Source organism: Halichoerus grypus, chromosome 11, assembly GCF_964656455.1.
Source record: "Halichoerus grypus chromosome 11, mHalGry1.hap1.1, whole genome shotgun sequence".
NCBI classification, from domain to species: Eukaryota; Metazoa; Chordata; class Mammalia; order Carnivora; family Phocidae; genus Halichoerus; species Halichoerus grypus.
In genome coordinates this window covers 104,248,960-104,267,963 of record NC_135722.1, presented here as the reverse complement: position 1 = coordinate 104,267,963, position 19,004 = coordinate 104,248,960, and the positions used below count along the sequence as shown (strand labels likewise).

At 45.4% G+C, this 19,004-nt stretch overlaps 1 long non-coding RNA gene across 1 annotated transcript; it reads right to left on the bottom strand.

Annotated features, from left to right (window-relative positions):
• Positions 1–1,449: 1,449 nt before the first annotated feature.
• LOC118544915 (uncharacterized) lies at positions 1,450–17,923 on the bottom strand. The gene is made up of 4 exons (XR_013442619.1): positions 17,841–17,923; positions 13,605–13,749; positions 10,725–10,841; positions 1,450–1,585 (listed from the first exon to the last, which is right to left on the bottom strand). It is a non-coding gene; the product is annotated as an uncharacterized LOC118544915 (long non-coding RNA).
• Between the last annotated feature and the right edge of the window lie 1,081 nt (positions 17,924–19,004).

The following is a 19,004-nucleotide window of genomic DNA, read 5'->3' as shown; positions in this document are numbered from 1 at the left end:
TATGTGTGTAGTGGGGAGGGGAGGATGGGGGCAGGCAGCAGAGAGAAAGGGAGAAAGGAGAGATTCTTGAACATATCGCAGCCCAAGGCTTGGAGGGGGTGGCCCTCAGAGGGGAAGGGAAGGGCCAGGACTCTGGGTGGGTAAGGGGGAGGGAGAGTGTCTTCCCATTTAATAGCTCTTTACCAGGCCACTTGACATTAAGGTTGGTACCTCCTGGCACTCCCAAACCAGAGTCCTATTTCCAAGTTGCCTTAGAAAAGCCAAGGTGTGTGCATGGTGGGGGGGGCACGTGTACCCTCCTGCCTCTAGCCACTAACCCAATACGCTACCACCACAGGGACCCATCGCTCTACAGCAGACACCCCGATCCTGCAAATGGGGGAAGAGTGAGCATACAAAATGAAGGCTGCTGTGTCCGGTCCCACCGCCGGCTCGGAGGGAGTCCAGGGGGGACCCTTGGCAGGGGCTGCCCTTGCGTCAATCCACTGGGACTTGCTCACGAAATGACGGTGGTGCGTTCCTGAAGAACACCACATTTTTATTTAACCAATTCAAAAGGAAGTTAACTTTTCCCGAAGCTTCATGTAATTGGAAACATGCATTCTGGCAAAGGGGGATGGAGAAATTCTTGGTACAAGTCCAGCAGAAAGGCCAATCTCTCACCCGCTGGGCCTGACAGAGGCTGGCCCGCCGGAGCCTGGCGAGCTTGGGCAGGAGATGGAGCCCAGCGCCTGGCGCGCCCGGCAGGTCGCCACATGAGTGGTGCTGCACGGCTGCGCAGAAAGGCCGACGGCTTTATCAAGAAAAGAGGGGAGGACGGACAGTATGGAGCCATCTTCCCCAAAGCCCTAGCAAACTCTCCCACTGAGCAGCGTAACTCCGACTGGTGACGTGTCAGCCACTCACAGAGTGTGACTATGACAAGCAGGTGGGGGACATCCGCGTGGTGTAGGGGAAGGAAGGGCGTTCTGTCTGCTGCTTAGTAATACATTTCTCAGCTCTTCTAAACCCGTTTCCTCGTAGAGAAATTGGGGGGACACTGAGGCCTAACCATAGAGCTGTCATTAAGGTTGAAAAATTACTTATAAAATATGCATAGGATATAGTCACTGGCACTCCGTATTAATGATAAGTAACGTGACGACGTGACTTCCTCCTACTATTGATCAGATCTTGTTGGCTAGCTGATGGAGGGAGAGGAGACACCACCAGAGCAAGCATGGAAGCTCCTTGTGTGTATTTTGGTGCCTGTATGGATCCCAGCTCGTCACCTGCTCCCCGGTGTGTGAGCGCCCCCCCCCCCCCCCCCCCCCCCCCCCCCCGCAATGATGTCTCTACTTGGCTTGGCCCTTTGCTGCTCCAGACCTCACTCTCGGAGCTCTGGCCCAGCCTGCCTGGGGCCCAGATCTCCACACCCGTGCTCTCTGTGCTTCTCACCTGATCCTGATCAGACTGCTCTCAGCTCCCAAGGCCATGGATGGCTTTCTTCTCCCTTCTGTGACTGCTCCCTTTCCTGCTCCAAGAAGCTTCCAGGAATCATTACAATGATGGACGGCAGCCTGCCTTCTCCAGCACGACCTCATTCCTGGATTTGAGAGAAAGAGTTTCTCAAGGGTGAAGAGTCAGTCTTTGGAACACCCAGGCCTGAATTCTAACTCCCTCTCAGTTATTTACCAGCTGTGTGACTTTGGGCAAGTCGCTTAGCATCCCTGAACTTCAGTTTCTTTAACTGTAACGTAAGAATAATAATAGCAGCCTCATGGTGATAGTATGAAGATTTAATTAGGATCTAGCACTTGGGAAATGTCTGGTAAGTGGTAGTTATAAGAACAGTTAAGCCTAGCTGTGTACAGGTGTAAACGTCTGCATCATCCATAACCTCGGCACCTCCTCCCGTACTCATCTTTCTCCCCGGGGCCACAGAAGAGGCGCACACGCCCTACAGCCCGGTTACTCAGGTGGGACCTGACTTCTAATTCTAGTACTGCCTCTAACTAGCTGGGTGACCCTGCAGAAGTCGCCTCCTGGAGCATCTTCTCTGGGCACTTTGCTGAGGTCTGAGCATAAGGCAGCACTCCCTCCAAACTGAGTCAAAGCGACACGGTGTTGGTGGATGCAGGGGCTAAGCAGCCAGGGTCCTGAGGTTTCAGAGCTGTCAAGACTGGGCTGTGGGTGGGACTGGAGAGGGGCTGCTGTGCTCTGATTCTGTTTCTCCTCCTCCAGCTTCTTCCCCAGACCCTCCTTTGGCCACAGCAACCATGCAGGCTACAGGAAAGAGGCTCCTCTTCCCTCCCTGAGCCTGAGGCCACTGCAAAACTGAGCTGATTGTTTCCTCAGAGTTCCTGAGCTTCTGCCTTTGTGGCAGATAACAGCAGGGTTCCTGGGAGCCTACCTTGTGCTGTGAAGGGGATTTACCCCCTGGATCAGACCCTTGGGGCTGTAGTAATCTGGGTGTTGGATATGGGGACTCCTGTCCTGACACATGGGCAGAATGCTTGAAAATCCAGGCCCTGGAAAGCCAGGAATAAGATAAAGCTGAGATGGAGGGGCGGTGGGGCCAGAAGCATAACAACAACACAAGAGAAAGGAGCTGGTAAATAAACATCAAGATCCCCACCATGTGTGGCACCGCTTTAACATTTTACATGTATTTGTGCCTCGTTTATATTTCTACAACAACCTGTAAAATAGCCCTGTTAGCAGTCCCATTTTAGAGATAAAGAAGTTAAGGCTGAGAGTTTGTGTGACTTGCCCAAGGTCACCCAACTTGTCAGTCCTAGTGTCAGCATTTGAATCTAGGTCTTTCTCACTTCACAGCGTAAGCACTGAGCCACTGAGCCATACAGGATGTTAAGGGGACATTCAGCCTTGTGAGGGATAGACACCATTATCCTCATTTTAGAACTAAGACCCACACTTCCCCAAAGATTTGCAGCAGGGATCTGAACCCAGCTCCATCTCAAGCCGTAGCCTGCGTGAGATCAGTACCTCCCCATCTCCCCCGCTGATGAGGTTCCCTCGGGACGGGGCATGCCCAAGTGGAATTTTGTGGTCCCTGCTTTACTGAAGACTTTAAATCATTTTCAGTAACACTGACCACTTTTGCCAATTTAGTAAAAGAAGTTTAACATCAAGAGGAAGCATAAAATTTATGAGGGATTTGTTTAATCTGGTACCGTATTACAAGAGCCATTTCAACTCACTGAAAGTATGAAAAGCATTTTGCATTTAAGCAAACAAGTCTTATAAGTCCACTGATAATTATGCAATCCCAAATTTATGGTTCCTAGTTCTCATTGGATGAAATGTGAAGTAGAACAATAAACTTGTCAGATTATGACAAATTCAGAGAGGAATGTGAGGTATTTATTAAAGCAATAGGCATTAGTGAAATGGACAGCTTGGGGCATGATACTTGAGGATGAGAATAAAAATTCTCAGAAAACACCAATATTTCTGCAAAAGCAATATTCATTAACATCTGCCACAAAAGGTCAAGGGACCTAGAAAATTTGCATAAAAACAATTTGCAACCAGGGGGGCAGTTGAGCAGGGAAACCAGGGGGCGGAGAAATGTGAAATGCCTTTAGAAGGTCTGGAAGTCTTCCATTTCATGTGCATAGGCCAGGGGTTTAGCGGTTTAGAGGTGACCTGGGGCCATTCCCCAAGCGGACTTCACAATATACCCCTGTGCGGACCCTGAAAAGATGGGTTTTTACCAGTGCCCCCTTTTGAGGGTGGTGGCGAGTGGAACCACTGACAAGCCTGTGTGGTTCCCTTCATTGTAACCGCTCGCCATTAAACAAGTACAATTCTGATCTTTTCTTAAACAAACACTATCTTTTAATATGTATGTTTTCAGTAAACTGGGGCTCACCTAGACTAATCCTGGGACCGTGGGTGAGAGAATTGCTTGGAGCGGCAGCCCCAGCTCTCTGGGCCTTGCCTGCAGAAGCCCCAGACTCCAGCCAGCAGAGACCAGCCCCCTGAGCTGTGTGGCCTGTCCAAATTTCTGACCTGCATGAACATGACAGGGTCGTGTGTTGTGCCACTAAGTTTGGGCACTTCGTTCTGCAGCAATAGATAACCAGATCATGGCGCAGTCTCCTGCATTTTAAAGACAACGGTTGATTCAAGACTGAAAACAGCATCAGCAATACAATCATGCTGGTGAATAGTGTGCAGGCCAAATGCAGTTGCTCAACCCATCTCATGAGAACTAATTTGAGACTTTACCTTAGAGAAATTATAAATGGTAGGTGGTTGGTGACAACAGAGAACCAGGAGTGGCGACAGAGATGGCTTCAGGGCAGAGTGTTTGGTGTGTGTGCCCAGCATTACAGTGGTTTCTAAACAGTTAATATTAAATAAATGAGAGCGCTCACTGAGAGGCCAGAGACCCTTGATAAACCTGGAACACACTGGCTTCTCATGCACATATACTCAGGCTTCTCAGAATCCACACAAGCAAACCACTAATGGCTATTTTTAATGCACAAATACCAAATATTTGCTTCCTGCAGGGAACCTCAGTCTGGAGGGTCTCACTTGTTTCTCCCTTGCTTGGGACCGGCCAAGTGTTGTGTTTTCCCAGGTTGAGTTGGGGGAAAACACTGTGCTGGACAAGGCAGGAGCAAATGCCATAAGGATACTGGGCAAACAGAATCCGTGTAAATAAGGCTGCTTAGACCCAGGGGGATACATGACAAACTCCTGCACACACCAGCCCCCATTCATCTCATCAGTAGCTTGTTCTCCGTCACCCTGGGACTGTGAAATCCATTTATATGAGATTCCTGGTCAGTTACAGTTAGCGGAGTGAGGGCCACTCATGGACACATTAAGTCCCAGAGCAAGACAAGAGCTTCCGATCTAGCCTTCTTATTTTATAGACTGGGAAATCGATACCCAGAGAGGGAGAAGGACCTGCTCAAGGTCACACAACTAGTAAAAAAAATTGGAACTGCAACTCAGCTTCCCTGACTTCCACTGGGTAACCAACTCATTTTCCTAGGCTTTCACAAGCTTTCTGTTTGACTTCATCTGAAGGTCTTCAGAGTATAGTTTGTATCTTTCTTCACGATTTCAATAATAAGTGAGGAGAATATAGTTTTCTTTGAAGCTTGAATTTTTCGAAGCCACAACAGCATGCTCACTTTCATACTGTACCAACCGTGTAGAAATGTCATAGAAATGTTTTATGTTGCCTTCCCAGCTCTGATGGCCACTGCTGAAGTGGGTGGGTTTATGTGGCCATATTTCGGCCACAGGCCCCCGTTTCCTACTCCCTTCTAATTCATAACTTAATTGACTTAAAGAGAGCTGGTCCATCAGCTGGACAGCAAACAAGGACTCTCTCTCTCTTTCAAAACTTGTTACCAAGAGACTCAGAAACCACAGACAGATGATAATGAGCATTTGAGTGAAAAGGTTATATAGAGTAATAGGCATTATAGAGCAGTCTGCACTGTGAAGTGGGTGAAGAGAGCACAGCTGCCTGGGGCCCTGGGCTCCCTGAGGGCAGTTTTGTGCCCACAGGGCCTGGCTGATCACCTGTGTACTTGCACCAGCTGGTCCTGAGAGTGAACTGTCCCATCTGACATAGTGCCTTGTCTCAGCACGCTCACAACCTAACGGTGCAGATAAAATATGTAACTGAATATCTGCAGATTCTATTTTGGTGAGTCTGGAAAGGAACTGGATGTTCTATTTTAGAAGATCCCCACAATCCTGAAGACTAGCCAAGATCAAGAACATAGACTGCCCTGAAGAATACAGTCCTAGTCTCTGCAGGCCCACATTCCCTTCTATGCCTTGGCCACTACCCACCTCTTGACCTCTATCTCTTTCCCAGTCCTGCTTCAGAATTTCAGCTTAGAACCTAGACTTTGCTGCTAAACATTTCCCCCTTTGGAAAGAGATTTTCTCTAAAATATGGGAGTATGGAGAGAGATTTTTCTCTAAAATACAAGGTTATGCAGGGTGGCGTACCCTTAGGGGCATCCTCAGAGGGAGACTCAGTCGTGCTGCCCCCTGCATGCCCCCCCCACCCCACTACTGCTCTCAGCGCTGTTTCTCCTCCAGGTGGGAAACCCTCCTTTCCCACTTACAACCTATCCTTTCAGTGCCCCAAAACTACCTCTCTTAGCATAGATGAGTTTCCTTGAGGGGTTGGGACAAAAGAGAAGGAATTCTAGCATCTGGTTTCCACACCCTGGACGTCCCTTGGGCCCCAAAGGGACAGCATGGGAGTATTTAGGTCTTTCTCAGGGGCCACCCCCGGTCTTCCCCTGCCTCTCTGCTCCCTTTTTCAGGCTGGTTCTCTGCGAAGCTCCACTCACCTCCTTCTGGAGTCCTCACCCCTTCCCACAGGAAGGACCTCATGCTCCTCCTCTCCATGTGTCTCCCCAGATCTGAGCTGTTTAGGTTGGAGGAGAGTCCTAGGCCTCTGAAGGACAGAGGACTCTGGTGACAGAACTGTGTGAGGCAGTAAGGAGGTGAGGCCCGTGCTCCTGGATGCGTCCTTTACATCCAGTTTTCTCTGGGGCTGCAGGCTCACTTATTTTTATTTTATTTATTTATTTTTTGAGTCTATTAATTAATGGAAACACCTATCTCAAGAATGGACACTTTTTAGTGAAGCTGGCTAGTACCATCTTAAGCTAAAATGAGAAAGTGTTTCCTTAATTAGCAAGACACCTTCTATTTCCTCAGAGCCGAGAGTTCCTGTTAGGGTAAAGAAACCACTCAGCATGTGGTTTCTTCCTACTCACTGGTGGCTTCCGTAACAATGAACAAGCCACAGTATGCTTTTGGGTTACTCTCTGTGACACCAGGAAGGGCGTCCCACTCACATTTCTGATTCTTGGATTATCCCACTTTTCCAGACTCCTTGCTCCTCTATCTTGCCTTTGTTCTAGCGGTTCCTACAACCCTCAATGTTTTTGTCCTTTAACTGTTTACTGTGCTGACTCCTGTCTAGTCTCCTGAACATGACTAAATATTTTTATGTCCCATACAGAACTCTGGCAGTCACTACTTGGTAAAAGAAAATTCGAATGTGTGAGGTAGCGCGTCCCCCTAGAAGCATTTCCTGCCACCCTCCTCCCTCCAGGGGTTTGCCCTCTGCTCTTACAGACCCCACAACTCCGTGCCTGATGCACTGATCAGAGGTCAGTTCAAGGGCTTGATGATGGAGGAGTCGTGCCTAAGCAGAGGCCCAGAGCAAAAAGTATCAGGGCCAAAGAATGATACCAGGGAGACTCCAGCATGATTCTAGATGGCCATGAGGGGAGCAGTGGGGCAACAGAGAAGCAGAGGATAATGGACAGGGCGAGAGCAGAGAGGAGGGGCCACACACCGCATGGTGGGCCAGGTGGGGAAGGAGAAGGACTTCCCCATAGGGATAGAGCTGGTACAGAAACTGTGAAGGGAGAAGGAAGAGAAGGAGCGATGCCAAGTCGATGTCTTCAGTTCTATTGGCCTGGGACTTGCAAATTTTTTTGAACTGTAAGTTCTAATAAGACAAAGATTTTACTTTATAACCCAGCAGACATATATCATATCCTACCTGGGGACAAGTTTCACAAAACATGCATGAGAGGCATTGATATTTTCTTTTCTATTCTACTCCATTGCGTTCCATTCCATCTTACCCTATCCCCATCCCATCTCATCCCATCCTCTTTCATTACAAAAATGCTGACAGACTCTCTAAACTGATCTTATAACCCATTAACAGGTCAAAGCCACAGTTTGTGTGTGTGTGTATGTGTGTGTTCTTTTCCAACATTCTATTTTGAAAAAGTTAAATCTGTAGAAAAATAAAAGAATAGAACAAGAACATACATACACTCTCATCTAGATTCACAAATTACCATTTTGCTATATCTGTGCATACTTTCTGCATGTGAAAATAACATATGCATGTATGTATATAGATATATGTGTGTATTTCTGTACACACACACAATCTACTTCCCTTATTCACAGTAGTTATATTCTATAAAGTTGCAGCAAACACTGAATTAGCAAATACTGCTCCTAGAGGAAATATAGAGTTAGGTTCCTGCAAGCCTCTGATCACATTTTCATTAACCTTGTTTTATGCATGTTTTCGTTTATAGACACTTTATTAAATATATGTTGTTGATTCATTAACACTGAACTCACAGCTGATAGCACTATATAACTGAACAAAGCTTATCTAGCACATGAATTTTCTCCTTACAGCTCATTACAGCCTTCTTGCACTTAGGAGCCCTAGACAGCACTTGAGCACTATGCTGGGCACCATTTTAAGAAGCAAAATCTCAAAAAAAAAAAAAAAACCACCACAAAAATATGGAAAACATGGTGCTAAAGAAACTGTGAAAGGGATGCTTGTTTTCGGCATGAAACAGGCGAAATGAAAGCAGAGTGTCACCTTGTTCAACCTCCGCTGGGAATGTGCAGCTTATGAGACTCAAAGTTTTCACATGTCTGCAGGTGTCCCCAAAAGCACCGCAAGTATTGATTTGGGGGTTACAAATCAATCTTAGCAAGCAGGTAGGCTTGCAAATATGGGCTCTGCGAATACTGTGGATTGACTGTATGTGTACTTGAAGGTTGCAGACTCTATCTCTTCACCCCTGAATGCAGCTCTGCAGAGTAAGGGTGTTCTACAATGAAACTCCATGACCATTATGCGCCTCGGGAAAGCCAACTGTCATCCAATCACATCATCTGATATTCAGACTTCTCCAATTGCCCTCAAGGATTTTAAGGACAGTTTTTGGGGGACCAGAATCCAATCATGGTTTGCCCCCACCTTATATTTAGTTATGTCTCTTTAATCTCCTTTAAACAGTCTCACACCTTTTTTTTTTTTTTTAAATGGAAGTGATACTTTTGCAGAATTCAAGCCAACTGTCTCTTCGAATGTCCCACCTTCTAGAGTTGTCGGATCGCTTCCTCATGATTCCATCCTGGTGATCACTGCCTAGGTGATTTTGTGTACTTCTTCTGGCACACCAGGAGAGGGCTCCTGGCGTCGACTTGTCCCTCTGCTGGTAAGGCCGTGGTGGACTCCATGGTTAAGGTGATGACCCATGGTTTGAAAAGCACAGCTCTCAGTGAGAGAGCGGTAGTACTGTCAGGTGCAGGAGAGGGGAGGTTGAGGGCCCGAAGAGAGGAGACAAGGCCAGGAATTACTGTGTGACGAACGGCACAGGAAGGCCAGGGGCCGAGGCCCGGCCCTGAAGGGCCACAGTCTCCCTCTGAGGGCTGAGGGCCTGCATTTGCTGAGGAGGCTTTTGCTTGCCAAGAGCGTGAAGAAACACAGTGTTAGTGTCTGGGGACTGAGTTTTAATTTCCAGTGAAATTGGGACAAAGTCCCTTTAGGCTAGATATAATTTCTTTTTAAGCCTTGGGTTCAAAGACTTGGAGCATTCTAAATGCTTAGGAAATTGTTATGGGTAGTAACAAAAGGCAGAATAGCTAGGTCTGACATGGTATTTTTCTATGCCAGTGTCACTAGATGATTTAATATTTAATATGATTGTGGTCAAACCAAGTCTGAATGGAGCAAGCTTGAAGCATTTCTAGTGCTGCAGCTAAGTGGCCAGGAGCCCAAAGTGATAGAACTGTGGTTTACTCACCAGCCTTGAGAGTAACTTTTGGGGCTGTTTGAACTCTCAGACACCACTTGGTATTTCCTAACAATGATCAGTAATGCATTTGGGAAGCCTGTTCGGATCATCCAATTAGACGGTGTTTTCCAAGGGGCCCTGGCAGGGCCGATTTGTCTGCTAGTTATTTTTATGGTTATCTTCACTGAAGTAGAGACAATCTACCATGTGTTCAGGGGAATAAAGCCTTTTTCTCTTGTTCTCAGTTCAAAAATCCTCTCTCTTTACAAGGCAGATTCCACTCTCCATCCCTCATTTGATTCTCACAACAGCCCTGTGTAGGACCCCAGGCCAATGTGACTGTCTCCGTGTGCAGACAAGGAAACTGAAGCTCACACAAGTTAAGGGACTTGGACATATCACAAAATCATTGGCTGCCATGTATAGAGGCCTTAACTTACCAGCTAGGCATCCTTCCTACTGTGGGTTTGGGAGTTAACCAGGAGTGACAGGCCATTTATTGGTTGGGAAATGGCCCCATGAGCCATTGCCAGCTTGTGTTTCCGTATTGGACTCCAGCAGGCCTTGACTCATCAGAGAGAGGCTCTGTGTGGTCAGAACTGGTCAGAAGGTTCCCACTAAAACCCTATTGATTTTCCACAAGGTCAGGAGGGCTCACTCCACTTGTCCCACTTAAAGTGGTCCCATAACTCGGATTAAGACCAGAGGCTTAGAGTTGGACCAAGATTGGAACCTTAGCTCTGCCTCTTACTAATGTGTGAACTTGAGCAGGTTATTTAACCTTGTTCAGCATTAGTCTTCTCCTCTGTAAAATGTGGATAATAGGACCTCTCTCTAGGTCTTATTATTGATGAAGACTGAGTTATTACATGTAAAGCACTTAGATGAGTAGTGAGTGCTCTATAGTTATTAGCTGTTATTATGTAATGTGTTTAGTTAGCACTCAAACAAAAGACATTGTGGTGGCACTGGGATATTTTCATACATAGTGGTTGCTATTTGCCGATGTTACTGAGCACTGATTGTATTTTGTGACATGGCTCAAAGAGGCTAAAGAAACTTCATCAAGCACAGAAGCCCACAATTTGCACTTACTTATGATGTGCTCCATGAGACGATTTTCCATCTTGGCATCAGCATGCACTGAGGTAAACGCTGGACAAACAGAGATAAGAGATGTGTTGCTTGCCCTCAGGGTTCTTCCAATTTGGCCTGTGAGGGAAGAGTGCAAAAATTCATATATAAAAAATAAAAACCAGGTAAGGTAATGTTTGGCCACATGGAGAAGGTTGGGTCTCCTTGGGATCCCCTTGGGAGAATGGGGGAGGCAAGAACCGGGGCAGCAGGGCAAGGTCGGGTAGAGGAAGTAGACAGCAGCAGTGGTTCTGGGTTTGTATTAAGCCATTCCCACACCCCCCTTACTGACCAGGGATGAGAGAGCCAACTCTCAGTGACAGGTCCCGAATTGGTGTGACCTCAGAGGACCTCGCAGGTGTAGTTACCCTGTGGTCAGCTCAGAGGGTCTAGGCAGCTGGTGTGGGTGTCAGTCAGAGTCAGTCTATACATGGGTCAGGGCAGCTCTGCCCCATCTATTTATCTGTCTATCTGTTTGTCTGTTCACCCGGTTATCCATCTGCTTGTCCATCAATCCACCTGTCCACTTATTTGTTCATTTGTCTATCCGCCTCTTCATCCATGTATCCGTGTATGTTCATCCATCCACCCATCTACCAGTTCATCCATCCATCTACCATCTTTCTGTGCATCTACCTGTCGTTCTTTCCATATTTCTATTTCCCATCTCATTCTATGAAAGATTTGCAGTGGATCACAAAAAACACATATCATAATAAAAAACAAGCAAACAAATGCACAGAGCAATAGGAAGGTGTAGAATGAGAATAGGGAAGTAAAACTCAGACTATGTTGGAAGGACATAACTGGTTGCTGCAATAGTTGAGTTACAGATTTGTCTGCTAGTTATTTTTATGGTTATCTTCACTGAAGTAGAGAAAATCTACCATGTGTTCAGGGGAATAAAGCCTTTTTCTCTTGTTCTCAGTTCAAAAAATACTTTATCTCACGAGGTTTCCTTCAGTTTCTAGGGAGAGGCAGCAGTCTGGTGGGTCCAAACAGTGACTTCTAAATCAGACAGGCCTGAGTTCAAATCCTGCACCCATCACTGAACAACTGTGTGACCTTAGGCAAGTCATTGAGTCTCTCTGAGCCTTACTTTCCTCATCTGCAAAAATGGGATAAGTGTGGTGCCTGGCCTCACAGAACTGCAGTCCAGATTGAATGAGATTGCATGTGCATGTGCGTGTGTGTGTGTTTGACATGGTACAGGACACATAGTTAGCCTTCAGTACAAGGCAGCCATTGTTACTACTGAACAATCAATCTGTTGAATGTGGTTGGGAATTGGCATTCACTCAGCTTCTGCGTGTAGAAACTCTGGGGAGAGTCAAGGCCCAAGCACCTGTGACCGGGACAGCGCCTGCTAGCCCCGGATGGGTGGGAAAGACTCTCATTCCCCACAGTTTCTCCTGTCCGTTAGCAATCTGCTTTTTCGCAGCCCCCAAGGTCCAAGCAAGGTAGAGGGCTTGGTCCAATTGCTCTGACCCCATGGCCCCAGCTGGAAAGCAGAGACTTAGCAAGCTGCTGAGACTCCCCTGATCTTCCCAGCCGCCATTCCCTTTGCACTTACAGATGATTAATTGCATAGGAGAGAAGGTTTGCATCCCTCTCCTTGGCTGGGATTCCCTCTATCCCTCAAGTCCCTCATAGCTGATAGTAATTCACTCTTAACCTTGCAGTCTGCCTGGGCCTAATTTGCATCTGCAAAGTTCATGTATCCCAAATATGAGTTGAACCATCTCCCCTTAAGACAAGGGGTGGGAGGCAGGGGCAAGCAGGAGGTGGTATGGCTTGTTCTGTCTGATAGCAAAAGCCATGGCTTAGTTGTGAGTGTATTTGTATGTGAGGGAGGACAGGGTGAGAGTAGAACCATTTCATCTTGTTTTTACTTCTAAGTATCATACAAATGGCCTCTGGAATCCTCTGGCAGCTGGTGGACTTTGATTCAGCAAGCAATGAATTATATCCTCCAGTTGTGAGTAAAATTACAAATATCTTCAAGATGTTCAGTGCTCTGGGAAAGGGCAGCCAAGCCTTGTTGGCTCTGTGGGTTGCCTCCTGTTGAAGGAGCAAAATGCAGTACCTCTCTCTCTGAAGAAGGGAAAAGGGAGAGTGGGGAGGGATGTGGGAGCAGGCACCCACAACAGAGAGACCAGAGAGAAGTTTGGTTTAGGGACACAGCCGGGGCCCAGTATGGGGTAGGATGGAAGGAAAAGCCTGAGTGAAGCACCATGGACTTCCTCCAGACTCTGCAGGTGATACCCACACCAGTGCATGTCTGGGAGCAGCTGTGTTCATCAGTGCTTGGTAGAATGCATGCTGACGAAGCCTCCTTCATCCCAGCAGTAACTATTTGCCAAGTCCCCCCACGTGGGAATAGACGGCTTAGGATTTGTAGTCACTAGAGCAAGACAAAGACATATAGTGGCTCCAAAAAGATCAATTATTCACTCTACAAAGATTTGCTAAAAAAAGATACCTAATGATATGCTAATACTGAATAATACATTCAATTTCTATTATTTGAAAAACTAATACAGCCAAGGCATATGCCATTGGGCCCCCAGAGACCTCTGTTGAACACCCATTGTGTTGAGACTGCATATAGTCTGAGAGTTGAGGCTTGGTCTTCCCCATTAGCCTGTGAACAATACAAGGGCAAAGATTGGGTTTTGTTTATCTGGCATTATAATGGCATCTCCTCTCTTCAACACTCTTCTTGGCTTCGTAACTAGTAGCATTTAGTAAAGTTTGCTAAATGAGTGAGATGAAGTTAACCTTCTCTTGTGTCTGTTGATGGGGTCAAGCAAAGGCAAAGATAAAGAAAAGAGCACTCACCTTTTAAATTACTTTCCTGGAAGGGAGTTTTGGCCCTGTCCCAGCTCACCATTGTGGCCAGTCTCAGCTGCAAGGCACTGAGCCCAGTGCCTGGGAAGATTGACCCCTGGGAGATATCATCTTAAGAAATATAGCTACTGAATACCTGTAAAGAACAGATATTGAGATTTGTCTGGGGATTTCAAAAACAACTCATTGACTTAATGAGTATATGATTTCTAAAAGCAATGAAATTTCATCAAATACATATTTAATATGTGGAAATTCAATAGTTTGCTAGATGAAAGAGAAAGAGGGAAAGTTGCCCAGGTGTGCATGTACACACACAAACACACTTATATGATCCGGACCATTCTCCCTGCCAATCCACTCAGTGGTTATAGACCTATGAGCAGGTAGAAAATGAAAATATGTCCTTTCCTCAGGTGGTCTCAGTTTTTATGAACCTTACAGAGAGGATGTGCTTTGTCCCTTCAGTGTTGAAAGGTTTTTTGTTTTTATTTTTGTGTGTGTGTTTTTTTTTTTAAACACGACCCACCTATTCCCATTTCATACTCAGCTGAAGAAACAGATCTGTTATAACTATGAAGGAAACCAGGGCTCTGTTGAACTTACTGAGAGATGTGGTCTCCAACACGGTACTGTCCTCAGGAATTCCCGAGAGTATTTTTAATCATTTGTGATTGTATAAGTTCACCTTTAGACGCATAAAATATAAAACTCAAGTGACTTAAGCAAGATGATTTCGTTCCAGCCAAAAGCGTGTCCACAGGTAAAAGTGGGCTGGTGTCTCCATCCATGGCTGTTAGGGCCCGTTTTTTTTTTTTTTTGGCTCTATTAGTATTGGCACACATTTCCAACTCAAGGTCACCTCAAGACCCAGAGTGACCACAAAAACATTTCAGAGCCCACATGCCAGGCAAGAAGGAGGAAGAAGGGAAGAAAGACCAAGAAGGTGACCTTCCCAGCCAGGTAAACCCATCTAAAGTGCTTTCCCAGCAGCTCCGTGCACTGACTATAACTTATATATCACTGGCCAAACCTAACTTCAAGGGAAACATAATCCTGTAGTTATGCATACTGTTACCCAGAATAAAATTGGGGTTCTATTAATAATGAAAGAAGAGGAGAATGATTATTAGGGAAGCAAACAGTCTCTTTGCCACAGTGAGTTCCTGCTTATGAGTTGACTTCAAAATCCAATTCTCATGGAAGGTAAATCTCCAGAGCTAAGTCAGAGCCCTTCAGGTCCTCCTAGGTGGTTTCTGACTTGCTGGTTCCTGGAGGGCAGGTGTGCTGACCAGCCTGACAAGGTGTGAGTTTGCTCTGCTCTTTGGATGGAGAGAAGCTAGCCTTGAGGGCAAAAAGCAGGTTTCTTTATTCTCATTTCATAGAGGGAAAAACACCTGTGGCAGTGGTAGGTTCTTAGGGGAAAGGGTTAGAAACAGGGGGGGCAGGTCTGAGGGGAGGACAGGCAGGCAGGGCTTTGTTCACTGGAGGTGGGGGTGGAAGGGGGAACCTTTAGCACTCAGATAACCAGGGGTGAGTTTGGGGAGTCTGCTGTTGAGGGTGTGTGAGAGAGCATTTTAGGAGTGTCCACTTATGGGATGGGCATCACGCCATTGCTCTGCCCATCCACAAAATATATCCTTGTTGTGTCTATGCTGGAGTTTGCCAGCTTTCTCTTACCAGTTTATAACTCGAGTGTGACTTTGGTCTAATATTCCCTCAGAATTATTTGAAAAAAAATATAGCCTGAGAAGATAGCAGAAAGGTACATAGGGCCAGATGGACAAGGATGTTCAATGCAGCATTATTCATAAGAGTAAAAAATTGGACACAACCTAAATGTTCTAAGTGTTCATTAATAGGATATCAGTTAAATTATGAAACAACCATCTGAAGAACGTTATGTGGTCATTAAAAAAGATAACATTTATATGTGCATTGGGATAAGATGAACTCTGTGACACAGAGTGATAAAAAGATCACAGACCCCAGGGTGCCTGGGTGGCTCAGTCAGTTAGGCGTCCGACTCCTGATCTCAGGGTCTTGATCTCAGGCTCGTGAGTTGGGCCCCACATTGCGCTCCATGCTGGGCATGGAGTCTACTAAAAAAAAAAAAAATCACACCCCCCCCCCCCCGCACCCCCTGCTTATAGTAGGATTCCACTGATATACAATGTTGCATATATAATACATGCAGAGCAATATCACAAAGGATATTTTCCAAGATGTCTGAAGTGGTGACATTTTAAATAATCTTTTACTTCTTTTTAATAGTTTGCTATAGCGTTTGAACATACCAACTGTGTGTTGTTTTTACAATCAGAAGAAATTAACTATTTTATGAAAAGTGCATGTAAGTAAAAAATTGGAAGAAAACTCACAGATGGTCATATTTTTTTTGTTGGGATCATAGATGCCTTTTTTTTCTCTTTTCTTTTACCCAGATTTTCTGTGGGGTAGTTATGATATTTAATTGGAAAAATGAATAAACAATGTTCTAAGAGGATAATACTAATGATTGTAAATGAATTTGCACTAACAATCTTATATCCACATAACTCAATGACTGTCTGATCAAGCCAACAAAGGTGTGGGAAGGGGATGGGGAAAGACTTTAAGGGATGTTCATTTCCAGCAAATAAATAGCTGCAAAAGCCTTGCTTGAAATCACAAATCAGGGAGTTGAGAGGGACCCTCTAGGTTATCTCATCTATTTCCTATTAATGCAGGGTTCCTTTCCTTTAGATTCTACCAGAGGGGATTCAGTCTTGCCTTGAACAACTGCAGTGGCCAGCGAGCTTGTCACCATGGAGGTGTGTTAAGTCCATTGTTGAATGGCTCTATTTATTATCTCAACTCTCTCTCCCTGAGCTCCTACACATTGCCTCTAGTTCCAGTCTGTGGGGTAACAAGAGGCAGGTCTTGGCAGTGGCTTTCAGACTGTCTTCTGTGAAAGCCAGGTTTCATAAGGTTGTCTCCTCTAACTGGGCAAGAAAAGCAAAGCTGGAACTGAGGATTTCAGCTCAGATCTGGGCTGATCAGCTCAGACCTACTAGGAACAATATTTCTATTGCCCTGGACCTGGACCTCTGTTTACAGATGGGGTTCACATGCCACCATTCCTGCTGCTAGATATCTCCTGGGGTTCCTACTGCCTAGGTCAGACAGGTTTTTGCCCATTTTCGAACCTGGTTCTGTAGCCTTCCTGCCAACTTTCTGAGCAGAGATGATTTTCCAATAAACCTTTTTCTTTGTAAGTTAGCTAAAATCGGTTTCTGTTGCTGTGGTCAAAGAGCCCTGGCTGATAGAGAGGTCATTCACCTCTTTATTACAAAGAGATAGCCCATTGATGGCTCACACTGAGATTCTGGTTATCCAAACTCATCCTTAACCCACTCTACCAGATTCCTCTATACCAAAGCTGCCTAACCTAAGCTAGAACTCTCCATCTGTGCTTGTGAAGGTGACCTTTACCCTTTCATCAATTTCCATTAAACTTAACTTTGTTGGTTTGGTCAATTTCTGTTGAGGTTATTTTTAATGTGGATGCCTGACCCAATTGGGGTATTCTGGGACCCAAATTTCCAATGGTTCCCCACCCCAACAAGCAATTCCTAGACACCCTGTTGGTGTCCAGAATTCAACTCATTCTGACACTATCTTCACAGAGATAACATCAGATTCCACAGATTAAGGGCTCAGTCCTAGGAGACAGTGCCTCCATGCCCCCAAATTTGGATGCCAGTTGCAATTGTTATAAAAGGATAGAACAGCAGATGGAAGAGATGCATCGGGCCAGGTATATGGGAAGGGTGTGGAGCTTCCTTGCCCTCTCCAGGAATGTCACTCTCAGAATCTCCATGTGTTCACCAACCTGGAAACTCTCCAAACCCAATCCTTTTGGGTTTTCATGGAGGCTTCATTACATAGGCATAATTAATTAAATCATTGCTCATTGGCAGTTGATTTACCCTCCAGTCTCTCTACCTTTCCCAGAAGTCAGGGTGTGGGACTGAAAGTTCCATCCCTCAATTGCACTGTTGGTTCTCCTGGCAACAAGTTCCCATCCTTAGTCCAAAAGTCACTTTATTAACATAACGAAAGACACTTTCATCACTCTCATCACTTAGGAAATTCCAAGGGTTTTAGGAGATCTGTGCTGGAAATGGGGTAGAAGGCCAAATATATATTTCCTACTGTAAGTCACAATATCACACAGGCACTCACATGTCTTGCTTCTCTAAGTTTTGTGTTATTTGCAGACACCATCATTAAGAATCCTGAGTCTTGGGGCGCCTGGGTGGCTCAGTCGGTTAAGCGGCTGCCTTCAGCTCAGGTCATGATCCTGGGGTCCTGGGATCGAGCCCCACGTCTGGCTCCCTGCTCAGCAGAGAGCCTGCTTCTCCCTCTGCCTGCCACTCTGCCTATCTGTGCACTCTCTCTATCTGTCAAATAAATAAATAAAATCTTTTTTTAAAAAAAAAGAATCCTGAGTCTTTGTCCAAGCACTGTTGAAAGAAGGCAGTCATAACGACAATTTAATTTTAATTATGGAATATTTTGCAAGTACAGAGGAGTATAGAAAATACCACAACACATCCACATACCTACTACCATCCAGATTTTGCCATATTTGCTTCTGAATTTGATAGCGGCAAGTGATGGTGAGAATGTGGGGAGTATAAACTGATACCACCACTTTGAGAAGAGACTGTAGGCAATTCAAATAGAGTTAAAGATGGAGGCACCCATACCCTACATTGAGAAATCTCATTTCTAGGTAAGTACCCTAAATAAAGTCTCTCACACAGCACACAGAGCTAAGTACACAGGAATGTACACTCTAATAACAAAACACTGGAAATGACTTAAACGTCCATCAATCTAGTATATTCATAAAATGAAATATTGTTATTAAAATAAGTAGGTAAAATTTATCAACATGGATAAATCTCAGATATATAATGTTGAATGAAAAATAGCAAGTTGTAAAAGGATACACCTAGTATGAAATCATTCATGTGAGTTTTGAAAAAGAAAGAAAAAGCAGTTATTAAAGTACTTGGTGCTGCAGATGACCTCTGGGGTCACACTGACCTGGGTCAAATCCTGGCTTCAAGCTTCATAACCACAGGCAAGTTGTATAAACTCCCTGAACATCAGTTTCCTCATCTAGTAGGTGGGAACAATAATAATAGCTATTTTATAGACTTGCTGTGAGGAGTGGATTATATTATGTACCTAAATTGTTCAGCATAGTGCCTGGTATGTAATAAGTGCTGAATAAATATTAAATTTTGGTTCTTCTCCTCTTGCTGAGGCCAGTGAAACATAAATAGACATGGGTGGGAGTAGAAAATGGTAGGCGGGGGAGGGCAGGGAGGAAGCTAA